A 17,259-nucleotide genomic window follows, 5' to 3' on the forward strand; every position below is an offset into this window, starting at 1 on the left:
GGCAAAGTGTTTTACATTTGCAAAATCCAGCTCTTTCAAAGGGGATCTTTAACAGGCTATTTATTTCCCCTCCGCACTAAATTCAGCAAAGAACCTTCACTTTCATTTTTGTTACTTTTGTTTTCTTAGTATCAGAACAGGTACCACACTTTTGCTCTGAGCCAAAAAGACTAAGGAAAGCTAAATGAAACACAAAGTAAACCATTTGTGGCTACATTACAAACTTAGAGAAGCAACCACTCTATAAGGTTATCTGTCCCCCGACTCAATCCTCTACCTGTATAAAAGCCAGATACGTCCTAAAATGGAGTATTGCTGTACAAAGCCAGCTTCAAAACCTAGTAGGTAATGCCCTGTTCTCTTCCCTGCAACCTCTATCCCACAGAAGAAATGTTGTAAGCCTGTCTCTGCTCTGTTTTTATTGTCTTGGCAAGTGTGTGTCTGAGCTTCAATCTATGCCCCTCCCCCCTCATGCCAAACTTTCACAGAAAACACTTGTCTATCTCCAAACAACCATCAACAGTTTACCCCACTCCCCCATCTCTGCCTAAATAATTCATTTCTACCTCATTTCCATCACTAACTATTGATGCTGTTGTCTCTGACTATTGTACGCTCATTAACCCTTGATCTCGAATGGCCTTTGGACCTTGATCAGTGGTGACTCCCTGTCTAGTGAGAAAATGTTGTTCTGCATTTTTTTTTTTTTACATAGACATAACCACTTATCAAGGCCCAGGGGCCACTCGGGGATAAAGGTGAAAGAGTGTACATTAGTCAATTGGACAATAAAGTAATTGTCAGTAATGGAAATTCAGTAAAATTTGTTAACTTAAGGGGAACGACTTATCAAGAACTTGTTTACATTGGACTTGAAGACAACCATATTGTAGTCAGCTGGGAAACAGGCAAACGGAAGAGTTTCACAGGCATGCAATTCTAAGAAAGAAGCGTTGTTCATGGAATCTACGTTTTGGTTTAGGCACAGATAAAAAGTGGGGGAAATTATTGATAGTGTTTTCAGCTAGACGAGTTTCTTGTGAAAGTTTCGCGAGGGGGGGGCATAGATTGGAGCTCAGTCGAGCGCTTGTCATGAAAATAACGATTGTCTGCTCTTGTCCTTTGTGAGTAAGTTTCAGAATTGTTTGTGAGTTCTTTATGTAGCGTGCGCTGTCACACTGCGCACATGACTCCTCTTGTGTTTTCAACTCTGCCGCAATGTTCTGTGAAACTCTCTTCCCTTTGCCTCAGGTGACTACAATTTGGTTGTATTCAAGCCCAACATAAACAAATTCTTGCTGAACCGTCCCTTTAAGTAATCAAATTTACTAAATTTCCATTACTAACGATTACAATGATATTATCATATTGACTACTGTGTACTCAATAACCCTTATCCTCAAGTGGCCTCCAGGCTTTGATAAGTGGCGACCCCCATGTGAAAAAAAAACAAAAAAAAAAAACCCTTGGATAAACTGTTGCAGAAGCATGAGTGTCCTAAATTGCAGGAAGGTTGTTCAATGTTTACGATTGACGACCTGTGTGCTGAGTTAATGTCACATCTGCATTTAAGCTGTGAGCGTGACATTGCGGAATAAAATGAACATATAGGTATAAAAATCGAAGGAGAGGGAGAAGGGAAAAAAAAACTTGTAGGAAGTTGGAGGATATGCTTGACAAGCATGTGAGTCTCCTCCTCTTACCCCTTCGAAAGTGGGTGTTGGTGTCGGAGAGAATTATTGCAGCACAACAACGGATTGTAGCCAAAAACACAGGAAAGAGAAAGAAAGAGCGAACTTGTTGTGTTGTAAATATATATCGGCGATTTGTGTGTGAAGCTGGACAAAATATAAATTATTTTCATTTTCTTTCACTTAAAAATAGTTTGCGTCAAAGTTTTCTTTCTCTACATACATTTGGGCCATTCTAAAAATAACAGCATTACATAATTAGTGATAGTTCACATTTTAATAGTAACTAGCAGGACCTGTGGAAATTCAATAGGGGACTCATTCATCTGTAATATATTGATGTTTGGCATTCTGTGGATATTCAGCCTAAATGGAGACACTCTGATATTATTGTACCTATTTACCATGCCTCCCCACGGGACAGTTAGACACCAAGGTCGTTTTTTAACGTGGAGAAAAGGTACAAAAATAAAAAATTGTCTCGGTCGTGAAGGACTGATCCTCCACCGAAACAGAACAAGAAATGGAAGTGCAGCATCTGAAGAACAGATACTACACTTTGATCTTGTTTATATATTTTATTGAGAAAGAAAAAATTGAACATAAAAAACGTACAAAAAATTCAATTCAACAAAATTAGGCACAAGGCCCTACAAGAAATTGGGAGGGGGAGGGTACAGGGTCTTTTTGACTACGTAACAGATGAGACTTTGAAGTCTTACTCTTGACTGGCAACATTTACCAAAATACCTCAATCACTCTGTGGATCCTAATCTAACTAATAACCCCAGCGTTCAATGTAAAATTTAACTATGTACAATTTGTATATTCATTTCTGTATGTTGTGTGTGCATTTTTTTTTTTTTTTTTTTTTTTTTTTTTTGTGTGTGTGTGTATGTGTGAGAAAATAAAGTTCGATTTCATTAGAAAGAGTTCTTGAATTAATTGGCATAAAATGTTCGTGGAGTGGGAAAAAAAAAAAAAAAAAAAAAAAAAAAAAAAAAAAAAAACTAATGAAAATGTTCATTTCAAAAATAAGGAAAATCTACTAATGTGTTGTTAGTAAGACCCCCCCTGTACTATTCTATGTGGCTAGATCCCCCACTGTTTTCCGGGGAACCGAAAACAAGCAGAGCATCCCTAATGGGGTTTGGGGAAGTCGCCTTAATGGAGGTGGGAGAAAATAAAGCAACGGATGGAGGGGGTAGGAAGGTGACCTCTGAGTAGGGGGATGATCGGGGGCATCAGAAAATAAAGATGAGGAGCAGGGGGGGTTGGGCAGACTCAGAGGTTCTCTAATACCAAAAAATAAAATCAGGAACAGGATCTCATTTGTACCACCAGTCAAGAGTTACTTTACTGAACTTATAATGCTAACCTAGGCGGGATGGGTTCCGTAGGACCCAGCACCGCCCATGCCATGCCTAAGGAGGGAACACGTATTGAAACTTGGCTCCTCGACGGATGCACAAACTAGTGCTGTGCACCCACCTCTTGTCAAATTCCACTCTAGGCAACCTCTTCCAATCGCATCTGATCTTTACTTTAAGCAAATGTTTAAAGTAAACGATCAGATCCCGATCAGGAACAGATGTCCCTTCGTGGACCAACTTGAGGCGCGCGATCCAAATGGTCATGCGCGCTACTGCTAGGATCGCCAGGAAAACCAAACTTTCCTCCCTGGGGAACGGCGGCTCCATGTTGTACACAAAAGTTCCTACGTCGAGATCGAGCAGACACTCGGCATCGATGCGAGCTGTTACCCCCTCGACGTACCTTAATAGGGGCTGTATCCGGCTGCAACTAAAAAATGCGTGCTCGATTGTTTCGGGCTCGCGTTCGTCACAGCACGGACAGAAGCGGCTGGTATGTTCTTTATACCGGAAAAGTACGTCGAAGAGGGGCAGCGCATTTCGGACCAGTCGCCAAGTCAGGGAGAATTCCGAGTTATTCAGAATCTCCCGTCCCGGCGCCCAACGCCATTGAGAACGGACAACCTCCATCGACCATCCCATCCGCCTACAAAGTGGATCCTTCGCGGTCCCCTCCACTAAATCCCGATACAGTTTCTTCCTTGGCTGATCGAGGACATTGGTCCCCGGCAAAGCTCTAAGAGCGGTTCGGCATTCGGAGAAGAACTTGGACTCCCCCTTCGGTCTACGACGACCTTCTACCGAAGGGTTGGGTTTGAGGTTGGGAAACGAGTTCTCAACCACAGGGACCCAAGGAGCGTCTCCTTCAAGCGAACGACCCAGGAAAGCCAATCTCTCGGCGTTTCTATGACACAAGAGACTGGGCTGACCCAGGCCTCCCTCGCTCAGATTTTGAACACAGACCTCTCTGCAGACATAATGCTTACCCTCGTTCCACAAAAGTGAATCGAGGCGCCCTTGTAAGCGGGTTAGTCGTTCTGCAGGGAGAGGAAGTACAGACAAACGGTAAAGGATGAGCGGAAAGACGTATGTAGCACACGCCTCCGCCCGACCCTTCAAGGACAATTTCCTTCCAATCCAAGTCTTTACTGACGATTTGACCTTAGACTGTACTTCCGACCAATTCTTTTCCAGCTGAAGTCCCGGTCCAAACCAGACACCGAGAATGCGGACCGGTCCATCGGTCCAGCTGAAAATACCTGGAAGCGAGTTTACCCCGGTCCAGGCCCCCAACCGCAGGCCAACAGACTTGCTACGGTTGAAGATGGCCCCTGTTACTTCTTCGTATCGAGCGAGCGCCTCGACCACCGCTTGAACGTCCGTGAGGCAAGACACGAACACGGTGACGTCATCGGCGAACGCGGAAACCCTGGCTCGTGTGCCTCCAGGGAGAGCTATTCCGCGCAGGACTGGTGTAGCCGCCTCGTCCCTTAAATTGCGAAGGAGGGGTTCCAACGCCAGGACATACAACAGAGGCGACAGCGGACAACCCTGTCGCACCGACCGAGAGACAGCGAATGACTCCGACAGCTTACCGTTGATCTGCACCGCTACCGTCGGCCTGTCATACAGAACAAAGATCCACTTGCGGAAGTCCGGATTAAATCCGGCGGCCTCTAGCACAGATCCTAGGAACCGATGGTCGACCCTATCGAATGCCTTGGACTGATCCAAACTGATCAGCGCGGCTTCGGCGTCGTCTTCTGTCCCCTCTATGATCGAGCGTATCAAGTGCAAATTGTCTTGAATCGATCTCCCCTTCACAGCATAAGTCTGGTCCGGTTCGATCAAGTCAGTGATGACAACCTGCAAGCGATTCGCAAGAATCTTTGCCAAAATCTTTAACTCTGTGTTTAGCAGAGTCAAGGGCCTAAAATCATCAAAGTTTTCCCTCCCACCATGCCGTTGACCTTTCCTCAGCAATGTGATCACACCTTTGGTCACCTGTCCAGGGATGGAACCCTGGGCAAACCAATGGTTGAACATATCCTTCAGAATAGGGACCAACATGGGCGACAGCCTCAAGTAAAACTCGTAGGGTAGACCATCAAGCCCCGGGGATTTGTTATAGCCGACCTGCTTCAACGCAGTAATGACCTCATGTTCAGTAATAAGACCATCACAGCTAGCCGCCCGAGCCACCGTGAGGCGGGGCGAGTCAGCCAAATAGCTGCCAAACTCATCAACCCTGAGTCCGGGTAGTTGGGTGAAGCGCACCGATAGATGCTCCCGAAACCCCTCGCAGATCTCCCGAGTCGATACTAAGGGGTGTCCTTCCAGGTTATGTACTTTACGAATGTACCCATCCGAACCGCGCCTTAAAGCAGCCTTACGCTCAACAGCGTCAACATTCACAGCCTCGTTAGAAACTTTGTTTAACCTAGCCCTAACTACTTGACCTTCATACCGCTCGCTAGCCAAGCGGTTGAGATCTTGTTTAGCTAGTGCTAACTCTAGGGGGTCTCCCCCCTCCACCGCCCGGGTCAGCTTATCCTCTAAACGCTTCTTTGCCTTAGCCTTATCTATCGCGAGGCGTTGGCTATACTGGACAGAGAAGCGCCTAATTTTGGCCTTGAGACTAACCCACCACTTACTCCCTGTAACCGCCCCCACTAAAGCCCGCTGAATTAGCTCAGTGACCTTCAACCGGTAGTCCTCCAGCTCCAACAAGGTGCTGTTGAACTTCCAGTATCCGGCCAGTTTAGGCCTAGCGCTTAAGCTCAAACGGGCCATAACAAGTTTATGGTCCGAGTGTCCCAGCAAGTGGAACGTGGGGCAAGATAGGAAGTCTACATCGCCTCTTCTAACTAACATCCGATCCAAGTAAGTGCTTGGATGGGAAGGCACTACAGGATGCCACGTCCACATCTCCCGCCCTGGATGATCCAGACGAAATCTGTCGACGAGATCGCACGAGGCCATCAGGTCAGACAGACTGCTGTCACACCACGCCGACCCGCTAGTCCCCCCGACCTTATCTATTTTGGGATCAAGGATTGCATTCCAATCCCCCATTAAAACTAACCGTTCCGGATCCACTAAGAAGCCCTCCAACCGTCGAAAAAAGGTTGCCCTCTCTACAGCAGCATTGGGAGCATAAACAGCAACAATCCGAAAAACACTACAATTAACAGCAACATCAACAACAAGCGCCCGCCCGTCCTCGCCTGCGTGAACAACATTCACCGACGCTGACAGGGTGCGACTCACTAGCAAGGAGATTCCACGACTATAGGTATTGCCATATGCTGAGTAGACATCGTAATCGTTTACCAGCACCTGACAATCCGCGTCACAAACAAAGTGGGTCTCCTGGATAGCGGCAATATCTACCTTGAGGGACACCAAGTCTCTCACAACGCGCGAGGCCTTGCTTCGACACCTGATGCCCCTCACATTCAATGTAGCCAAGTTCAAAGACATGATCACTTACCTCAAGCACTGTCACAGACGGGTCTGAAATCCCGGGCAGTGAGGACATGGCAGGCCTGGCCAAGGCTGCCGGTAAGTAAATCCGATGAAGGTGATCCATCCTTGGCCACGCCCCCCACGTCCAGGGGGAAGGTTAGTTTGAGTGCCCTGTATAGCGATGGGTGTACATACATGGGGATTCTACCCTCACATTTAAAGAAAATGTTGGTCAGTGAAGGATGGTCCCTATCCACCAGCTGCTGGCCTGGGATCGCATTCTTCGCTGCCTTAATCATTGCCCACATTCCTCCAGTCCTAGCGTCCTTGTCGACCCTAACGAAAGTGGTCAACAAGGGAGCGTCCTTGAATTTAGTGGGGTCTGTTACTAGGTCTCCACCGACTTTTTCAAAGTTTTTAAGTTTATTGTACCGGACCTTCTGTTGTCCTTTAAGGTCCGGAGCCGGTTGGAGAGGGTCTGTTTCACAAATCCTGCTTCCTGGCAGGAAGGGGAGCTTTTTGGTCCGTTCAGTGCGGACTTTGGGAGTGGGGGAGGGGACCTCTTTTGGTTGATGGGGAGGCTGAGCGCTTGGGGAGGGGGTAGCCTGCTCGTTTTCTTCTTTTTGGCTCCTGTCACGGGATGAGGGGCGGGAAGAGTTTGTTGGGGCCTTTATAGGAGAGGGGGAAGGTTGTTCGGGTTGCTGGGGTGTTGGGATCACAGGGGGCTCATCCTGTGTTGTTGTTGCGAGGGAGTCCTTCTCAGTCTCAGTGGGGGTAGGAGGGTTTGCGCGTGTCTTGCGGCTTTTCCTCCTCCTGGCCCTCCTGATCTCTGTTGCGCTCAGGGCCATAGAGACTGTTGTTGTCTCTTCCTCTGCCTCTGACGCGGCCTCCTCCTCAGATTCTGGTAGTTTCCTCTTATTTGAGGAGGAGGGTGTCTGTGTGTCCATCTTCTCCGTCTCGCTCTTCGGTTGGTCTTGGTCTTGGGTGACTGTCTGCAAGAATGGCTGTTTGTTGGTCTTGCCTTTCTTTACGACTGTCACCCAGCCTGTCGGTGCCTCTGGAGGATTTGCGGCTGGCGCGGGAGCAGCGGCTTGATTTGTTGTCACGCTGGTTCCCGCCGCTTTTGTGGGCTTCTTCCCTCCATTCCTCTTCGGACAGTCCTTCGCCATATGCCCTTGTTGTGTGCACAGCCAGCAATGGGGCCTCCTCCCTTCCACTATAAGGGAGAGTGTCCACTCTCCGAACTTGAGTGTGGCTGGGATGGCGTAGAATCCAGCCTTGTCCAGGACCATCTGTACTTTGTAGTCCCCGGTCATGATGTTTCTTAATCCGCGGACCGGGGTGACTTCCTCTACGTCTCCATACTGGCTTAGGATAGCCCCCAGTTGTTTGGCCTCCATATAGCAGGGGACGTTAAGAGCAGAAACATTTGCTCTCCTCTTGTTCATATAGATGGGTTGGAGCTTTATGTTCCTGCTCTGATGGCAGGTCCTGGACAGCCTGACTGCGTCTTCGGAGGTGGGGAGCAGAACATCCCACTGCGCGTAACTCCTTCTACAGATGTAGTTGGCGGGAATGTTCTGTTCCAGCAACACGTTCATCATTGTGTCCTTGTTGACGCCCGTCAGACCCCTTGTCTTGGTTTCTGAAGTTATCAGCGAGAGCACTCTTTTCTCCAGAACTTCCACTTGACCCGGGAGGGGTTGGATGTTGTTCCCCTGGGTATACTCCTTGTAAGTGGAGTCGAAGAGTGCTCTGTAGTCTTCGGGCGTCAACTTCCCTTGCTGCTCTTTGGGGCCCCATGCCGGTCCTCCATCCTGGTGGGTGTCAGCTGGACTCGGGTTGGGGGGCGTAGCTGGTGTTGTGGGGCTCTCCATTGTCATGGGCATTTTTGGTTTCGGAACGGGGCCGTTACCAGGCAAAGTAGGCCATTGTGTCTTTGGCGTTGTTTCGTCCTGGCTTGGTTTGCTCTCCGGGCCGCTCCCCTTTCTTATTTTCTTCCTTTGCTGGGTGGCTGTCCCCTTGGGGGATGGAGGTGTCTCCCCTTCTGGTGCCGTGTTCCCAGCTGGAGCCTTGGTGGGTACTGTCAAGGGTGTCTCTCCTTCCAACTTGCTTTTGTTACCACTGGCTGGAGAGTCACCCCTTTTCCATATTTGGTCCTCTTGGGGAGTGTTGGGGGGCCAATCACTGTCTTCCCCGCCGAATAGTGAGCAGATGGAGGCTATTACGTCTTCATCCAGCGCCTCGGTTTGGTCCGCGGTGCTGTTTTCCTCCTTTTCTGTTGGGGAGTCGCCCTTTGGGGGAGCGGGGGATGGGTTCCCCGGTCTTCCTCCCTTGGTTCTGCCGTCCTGGGGTGCAGCTGGTTGGCTGGGTTCTGCACTTTCCCCAGCTAGTGACTTAACAGCAGCTTTTTCCGCTGGGTTGCCCTCGTGGGGAGCGGTTGCAGGTGCTTTTCGGGGGGTCGCCGCGGGCTGCGGCCCTACCCTCCCGCTTTCTTCCAAGGTCGCCGCGCGCCGGGGCCCTACCTTGTTTCCTGGCGCCGTCTCGCCGGGAGATGCATCAGCTCCCTCACATAGGGAGTCGCTAGCAGTTGAGATGCTGCGCATTTGGGGTGACGTACCCCTCCTGCCTGGCATCGTGGCGGTTGCACTGGCCGCTGGCGCGGACCAAAGTGTAGTGGGGGAAAAGAAAACCCAGGGGAATGGAGGGGGAGGAGGGGGAGGAGCGGACTTTGAAGAAATTAGAGTTTTTGACTTCCCCTCACGGGGATGTCGGGTTAGCAGCTCAGATCCCCCCGCGAGGGGGGAGAGCAGAGAAGAAAGACGCAGTGGGTGCTAGCGGGTCAGAGTGCCGCGTCGCAATTAAGAGAGAGAGGGGATAGGCATCCCTGCCCACAGAGGGGAGCAGAAACGAAGCACCCGCCCTACCCCACGTCACCCTACCCACTAACTACCCCAACGGAAGCGAGAAAGAGAACCCTGTCTGCTCGATCCACTGGGAGAGCAGCGAAGATAGACAAAGTTTGGGCCTGGCAGGTCAGAGTGCTGCTCAGGCAATTAAGTGTGGAGAAATTAGACCATCCCCTGTCTCTAGAGGGAAGAGACCGGAACGAAGAAAAAACAACATGCAAAAACAACAAATGAAAAAAGAAGGTCTCAACTACCAGCGATAGTGGTGTTGGTCCCGAGATTCCAGTCTCCCAAAAGAGGGGATCGGTTTCCGGGTCCAAGCTCCCACAAATGTGGAGTCGGTCCTCTAGGTCCTGACTCCCCAAAGGAGGGGGTCGGTCCTTGCTAACAAAGGTTAGTAAGAAAAAACACCTTAACCTAGCCCGAAAGCCCGGTGGTGGGTCAAGTTTAGTAACTGAGGGAACAGATACTACACTTTGATCTTGTTTATATATTTTATTGAGAAAGAAAAAATTGAACATAAAAAACGTACAAAAAATTCAATTCAACAAAATTAGGCACAAGGCCCTACAAGAAGTTGGGAGGGGGAGGGTACAGGGTCTTTTTGACTATGTAACAGATGAGACTTTGAAGTCTTACTCTTGACTGGCAACATTTACCAAAATACCTCAATCACTCTGTGGATCCTAATCTAACTAATAACCCCAGCGTTCAATGTAAAATTTAACTATGTACAATTTGTATATTCATTTCTGTATGTTGTGTGTGCATTTTTTTTTTTTTTTTTTTTTTTTTTTTTTTTGTGTGTGTGTGTATGTGTGAGAAAATAAAGTTCGATTTCATTAGAAAGAGTTCTTGAATTAATTGGCATAAAATGTTCGTGGAGTGGGAAAAAACTAATGAAAATGTTCATTTCAAAAATAAGGAAAATCTACTAATGTGTTGTTAGTAAGACCCCCCCTGTACTATTCTATGTGGCTAGATCCCCCACTGTTTTCCGGGGAACCGAAAACAAGCAGAGCATCCCTAATGGGGTTTGGGGAAGTCGCCTTAATGGAGGTGGGAGAAAATAAAGCAACGGATGGAGGGGGTAGGAAGGTGACCTCTGAGTAGGGGGATGATCGGGGGCATCAGAAAATAAAGATGAGGAGCAGGGGGGGTTGGGCAGACTCAGAGGTTCTCTAATACCAAAAAATAAAATCAGGAACAGGATCTCATTTGTACCACCAGTCAAGAGTTACTTTACTGAACTTATAATGCTAACCTAGGCGGGATGGGTTCCGTAGGACCCAGCACCGCCCATGCCATGCCTAAGGAGGGAACACGTATTGAAACTTGGCTCCTCGACGGATGCACAAACTAGTGCTGTGCACCCACCTCTTGTCAAATTCCACTCTAGGCAACCTCTTCCAATCGCATCTGATCTTTACTTTAAGCAAATGTTTAAAGTAAACGATCAGATCCCGATCAGGAACAGATGTCCCTTCGTGGACCAACTTGAGGCGCGCGATCCAAATGGTCATGCGCGCTACTGCTAGGATCGCCAGGAAAACCAAACTTTCCTCCCTGGGGAACGGCGGCTCCATGTTGTACACAAAAGTTCCTACGTCGAGATCGAGCAGACACTCGGCATCGATGCGAGCTGTTACCCCCTCGACGTACCTTAATAGGGGCTGTATCCGGCTGCAACTAAAAAATGCGTGCTCGATTGTTTCGGGCTCGCGTTCGTCACAGCACGGACAGAAGCGGCTGGTATGTTCTTTATACCGGAAAAGTACGTCGAAGAGGGGCAGCGCATTTCGGACCAGTCGCCAAGTCAGGGAGAATTCCGAGTTATTCAGAATCTCCCGTCCCGGCGCCCAACGCCATTGAGAACGGACAACCTCCATCGACCATCCCATCCGCCTACAAAGTGGATCCTTCGCGGTCCCCTCCACTAAATCCCGATACAGTTTCTTCCTTGGCTGATCGAGGACATTGGTCCCCGGCAAAGCTCTAAGAGCGGTTCGGCATTCGGAGAAGAACTTGGACTCCCCCTTCGGTCTACGACGACCTTCTACCGAAGGGTTGGGTTTGAGGTTGGGAAACGAGTTCTCAACCACAGGAACCCAAGGAGCGTCTCCTTCAAGCGAACGACCCAGGAAAGCCAATCTCTCGGCGTTTCTATGACACAAGAGACTGGGCTGACCCAGGCCTCCCTCGCTCGGATTTTGAACACAGACCTCTCTGCAGACATAATGCTTACCCTCGTTCCACAAAAGTGAATCGAGGCGCCCTTGTAAGCGGGTTAGTCGTTCTGCAGGGAGAGGAAGTACAGACAAACGGTAAAGGATGAGCGGAAAGACGTATGTAGCACACGCCTCCGCCCGACCCTTCAAGGACAATTTCCTTCCAATCCAAGTCTTTACTGACGATTTGACCTTAGACTGTACTTCCGACCAATTCTTTTCCAGCTGAAGTCCCGGTCCAAACCAGACACCGAGAATGCGGACCGGTCCATCGGTCCAGCTGAAAATACCTGGAAGCGAGTTTACCCCGGTCCAGGCCCCCAACCGCAGGCCAACAGACTTGCTACGGTTGAAGATGGCCCCTGTTACTTCTTCGTATCGAGCGAGCGCCTCGACCACCGCTTGAACGTCCGTGAGGCAAGACACGAACACGGTGACGTCATCGGCGAACGCGGAAACCCTGGCTCGTGTGCCTCCAGGGAGAGCTATTCCGCGCAGGACTGGTGTAGCCGCCTCGTCCCTTAACTTGCGAAGGAGGGGTTCCAACGCCAGGACATACAACAGAGGCGACAGCGGACAACCCTGTCGCACCGACCGAGAGACAGCGAATGACTCCGACAGCTTACCGTTGATCTGCACCGCTACCGTCGGCCTGTCATACAGAACAAAGATCCACTTGCGGAAGTCCGGATTAAATCCGGCGGCCTCTAGCACAGATCCTAGGAACCGATGGTCGACCCTATCGAATGCCTTGGACTGATCCAAACTGATCAGCGCGGCTTCGGCGTCGTCTTCTGTCCCCTCTATGATCGAGCGTATCAAGTGCAAATTGTCTTGAATCGATCTCCCCTTCACAGCATAAGTCTGGTCCGGTTCGATCAAGTCAGTGATGACAACCTGCAAGCGATTCGCAAGAATCTTTGCCAAAATCTTTAACTCTGTGTTTAGCAGAGTCAAGGGCCTAAAATCATCAAAGTTTTCCCTCCCACCATGCCGTTGACCTTTCCTCAGCAATGTGATCACACCCTTGGTCACCTGTCCAGGGATGGAACCCTGGGCAAACCAATGGTTGAACATATCCTTCAGAATAGGGACCAACATGGGCGACAGCCTCAAGTAAAACTCGTAGGGTAAACCATCAAGCCCCGGGGATTTGTTATAGCCGACCTGCTTCAACGCAGTAATGACCTCATGTTCAGTAATAAGACCATCACAGCTAGCCGCCCGAGCCGCCGTGAGGCGGGGCGAGTCAGCCAAATAGCTGCCAAACTCATCAACCCTGAGTCCGGGTAGTTGGGTGAAGCGCACCGATAGATGCTCCCGAAACCCCTCGCAGATCTCCCGAGTCGATACTAAGGGGTGTCCTTCCAGGTTATGTACTTTACGAATGTACCCATCCGAACCGCGCCTTAAAGCAGCCTTACGCTCAACAGCATCAACATTCACAGCCTCGTTAGAAACTTTCTTTAACCTAGCCCTAACTACTTGACCTTCATACCGCTCGCTAGCCAAGCGGTTGAGATCTTGTTTAGCTAGTGCTAACTCTAGGGGGTCCCCCCCCTCCACCGCCCGGGTCAGCTTATCCTCTAAACGCTTCTTTGCCTTAGCCTTATCTATCGCGAGGCGTTGGCTATACTGGACAGAGAAGCGCCTAATTTTGGCCTTGAGACTAACCCACCACTTACTCCCTGTAACCGCCCCCACTAAAGCCCGCTGAATTAGCTCAGTGACCTTCAACCGGTAGTCCTCCAGCTCCAACAAGGTGCTGTTGAACTTCCAGTATCCGGCCAGTTTAGGCCTAGCGCTTAAGCTCAAACGGGCCATAACAAGTTTATGGTCCGAGTGTCCTAGCAAGTGGAACGTGGGGCAAGATAGGAAGTCTACATCGCCTCTTCTAACTAACATCCGATCCAAGTAAGTGCTTGGATGGGAAGGCACTACAGGATGCCACGTCCACATCTCCCGCCCCGGATGATCCAGACGAAATCTGTCGACGAGATCGCACGAGGCCATCAGGTCAGACAGACTGCTGTCACACCACGCCGACCCGCTAGTCCCCCCGACCTTATCTATTTTGGGATCAAGGATTGCATTCCAATCCCCCATTAAAACTAACCGTTCCGGATCCACTAAGAAGCCCTCCAACCGTCGAAAAAAGGTTGCCCTCTCTACAGCAGCATTGGGAGCATAAACAGCAACAATCCGAAAAACACTACAATTAACAGCAACATCAACAACAAGCGCCCGCCCGTCCTCGCCTGCGTGAACAACATTCACCGACGCTGACAGGGTGCGACTCACTAGCAAGGAGATTCCACGACTATAGGTATTGCCATATGCTGAGTAGACATCGTAATCGTTTACCAGCACCTGACAATCCGCGTCACAAACAAAGTGGGTCTCCTGGATAGCGGCAATATCTACCTTGAGGGACACCAAGTCTCTCACAACGCGCGAGGCCTTGCTTCGACACCTGATGCCCCTCACATTCAATGTAGCCAAGTTCAAAGACATGATCACTTACCTCAAGCACTGTCACAGACGGGTCTGAAATCCCGGGCAGTGAGGACATGGCAGGCCTGGCCAAGGCTGCCGGTAAGTAAATCCGATGAAGGTGATCCATCCTTGGCCACGCCCCCCACGTCCAGGGGGAAGGTTAGTTTGAGTGCCCTGTATAGCGATGGGTGTACATACATGGGGATTCTACCCTCACATTTAAAGAAAATGTTGGTCAGTGAAGGATGGTCCCTATCCACCAGCTGCTGGCCTGGGATCGCATTCTTCGCTGCCTTAATCATTGCCCACATTCCTCCAGTCCTACCGTCCTTGTTGACCCTAACGAAAGTGGTCAACAAGGGAGCGTCCTTGAATTTAGTGGGGTCTGTTACTAGGTCTCCACCGACTTTTTCAAAGTTTTTGAGTTTATTGTACCGGACCTTCTGTTGTCCTTTAAGGTCCGGAGCCGGTTGGAGAGGGTCTGTTTCACAAATCCTGCTTCCTGGCAGAAAGGGGAGCTTTTTGGTCCGTTCAGTGCGGACTTTGGGAGTGGGGGAGGGGACCTCTTTTGGTTGATGGGGAGGCTGAGCGCTTGGGGAGGGGGTAGCCTGCTCGTTTTCTTCTTTTTGGCTCCTGTCACGGGATGAGGGGCGGGAAGAGTTTCTTGGGGCCTTTATAGGAGAGGGGGAAGGTTGTTCGGGTTGCTGGGGTGTTGGGATCACAGGGGGCTCATCCTGTGTTGTTGTTGCGAGGGAGTCCTTCTCAGTCTCAGTGGGGGTAGGAGAGTTTGCGCGTGTCTTGCGGCTTTTCCTCCTCCTGGCCCTCCTGATCTCTGTTGCGCTCAGGGCCATAGAGACTGTTGTTGTCTCTTCCTCTGCCTCTGACGCGGCCTCCTCCTCAGATTCTGGTAGTTTCCTCTTGTTTGAGGAGGAGGGTGTCTGTGTGTCCATTATCTCCGTCTCACTCTTCGGTTGTTCTTGGTCTTGGGTGACTGTCTGCAAGGATGGCTGTTTGTTGATCTTGCCTTTCTTTACAACCGTCACCCAGCCTGTCGGTGCCTCTGGAGGATTTGCGGCCGGCGCGGGAGCAGCGGCTTGATTTTTTGTCACGCTTGTTCCCGCCGCTTTTGTGGGCTTCTTCCCTCCATTTCTCTTTGGACAGTCCTTCGCCATATGCCCTTGTTGTGTGCACAGCCAGCAATGAGGCCTCCTCCCTTCCACTATAAGGGAGAGTGTCCACTCTCCGAACTTGAGTGTGGCTGGGATGGCGTAGAATCCAGCCTTGTCCAGGACCATCTGTACTTTGTAGTCCCCGGTCATGATGTTTCTTAATCCGCGGACCGGGGTGACTTCCTCTACGTCTCCATACTGGCTTAGGATAGCCCCCAGTTGTTTGGCCTCCATATAGCAGGGGACGTTTAGAGCAGAAACATTTGCTCTCCTCTTGTTCATATAGATGGGTTGGAGCTTTATGTTCCTGCTCTGATGGCAGGTCCTGGACAGCCTGACTGCGTCTTCGGAGGTGGGGAGCAGAACATCCCACTGTGCGTAACTCCTTCTACAGATGTAGTTGGCTGGAATGTTCTGCTCCAGCAACACGTTCATCATAGTGTCCTTGTTGACGCCCGTCAGACCCCTTGTCTTGGTGTCTGAAGTTATCAGCGAGAGCACTCTTTTCTCCAGAACTTCCACTTGACCCGGGAGGGGTTGGATGTTGTTCCCCTGGGTATACTCCTTGTAAGTGGAGTCGAAGAGTGCTCTGTAGTCTTCGGGCGTCAACTTCCCTTGCTGCTCTTTGGGGCCCCATGCCGGTCCTCCATCCTGGTGGGTGTCAGCTGGACTCGGGTTGGGGGGCGTAGCTGGTGTTGTGGGGCTCTCTCTTGTTATGGGCATTTTTGGCTTCGGAACTGGGCCGTTACCAGGCAAAGTAGGCCATTGTGTCCTTGGCGTTGTTTCGTCCTGGCTTGGTTTGCTCTCCGGGCCGCTCCCCTTTCTTATTTTCTTCCTTTGCTGGGTGGCTGTCCCCTTGGGGGATGGAGGTGTCTCCCCTTCTGGTGCCGTGTTCCCAGCTGGAGTCTTGGTGGGTACTGTCAAGGGTGTCTCTCCTTCCAGCTTGCTTTTGTTACCACTGGCCGGAGAGTCACCCCTTTTCCGTATTTGGTCCTCTTGGGGAGTGTTGGGGGGCCAATCACTGTCTTCCCCGCCGAATAGTGAGCAGATGGAGGCTATTACATCTTCGTCCAGCGCCTCGGTTTGGTCCGCGGTGCTGTTTTCCTCCTTTTCTGTTGGGGAGTCGCCCTTTGGGGGAGCGGGGGATGGGTTCCCCGGTCTTCCTCCCTTGGTTCTGCCGTCCTGGGGTGCAGCTGGTTGGCTGGGTTCTGCACTTTCCCCAGCTAGTGAGTTAACGGCAGCTTTTTCCGCTGGGTTGCCCTCGTGGGGAGCGGTTGCAGGTGCTTTTTGGGGGGTCGCCGCGGGCTGCGGCCCTACCCTCCCGCTTTCTTCCAAGGTCGCCGCGCGCCGGGGCCCTACCTTGTTTCCTGGCGCCGTCTCGCGGGGAGATGCATCAGCTCCCTCACATAGGGAGTCGTTAGCAGTTGAGATGCTGCGCATTTGGGGTGACGTACCCCTCCTGCCTGGCATCGTGGCGGTTGCACTGGCCGCTGGCGCGGACCAAAGTGTAGTGGGGGAAAAGAAAACCCAGGGGAATGGAGGGGGAGGAGGGGGAGGAGCGGACTTTGAAGAAATTAGAGTTTTTGACTTCCCCTCACGGGGATGTCGGGTTAGCAGCTCAGATCCCCCCGCGAGGGGGGAGAGCAGAGAAGAAAGACGCAGTGGGTGCTAGCGGGTCAGAGTGCCGCGTCGCAATTAAGAGAGAGAGGGGATAGGCATCCCTGCCCACAGAGGGGAGCAGAAACGAAGCACCCGCCCTACCCCACGTCACCCTACCCACTAACTTACCCCAACGGAAGCGAGAAAGAGAACCCTGTCTGCTCGATCCACTGGGAGAGCAGCGAAGATAGACAAAGTTTGGGCCTGGCAGGTCAGAGTGCTGCTCAGGCAATTAAGTGTTGAGAAATTAGACCATCCCCTGTCTC

At 50.8% G+C, this 17,259-nt stretch overlaps 1 protein-coding gene across 1 annotated transcript in view; it reads left to right on the forward strand.

Annotated features, from left to right (window-relative positions):
* LOC145248840 (heat shock factor 2-binding protein-like) overlaps nucleotides 1–17,259 on the forward strand; it is a 592,183-nt gene that overhangs the window by 43,957 nt on the left and 530,967 nt on the right. The window lies entirely within an intron of this gene.

The sequence above is a fragment of the Euprymna scolopes genome, chromosome 27, assembly GCF_053919585.1.
Source record: "Euprymna scolopes isolate OS-2025 chromosome 27, ASM5391958v1, whole genome shotgun sequence".
NCBI classification, from domain to species: domain Eukaryota; kingdom Metazoa; phylum Mollusca; class Cephalopoda; order Sepiida; family Sepiolidae; genus Euprymna; species Euprymna scolopes.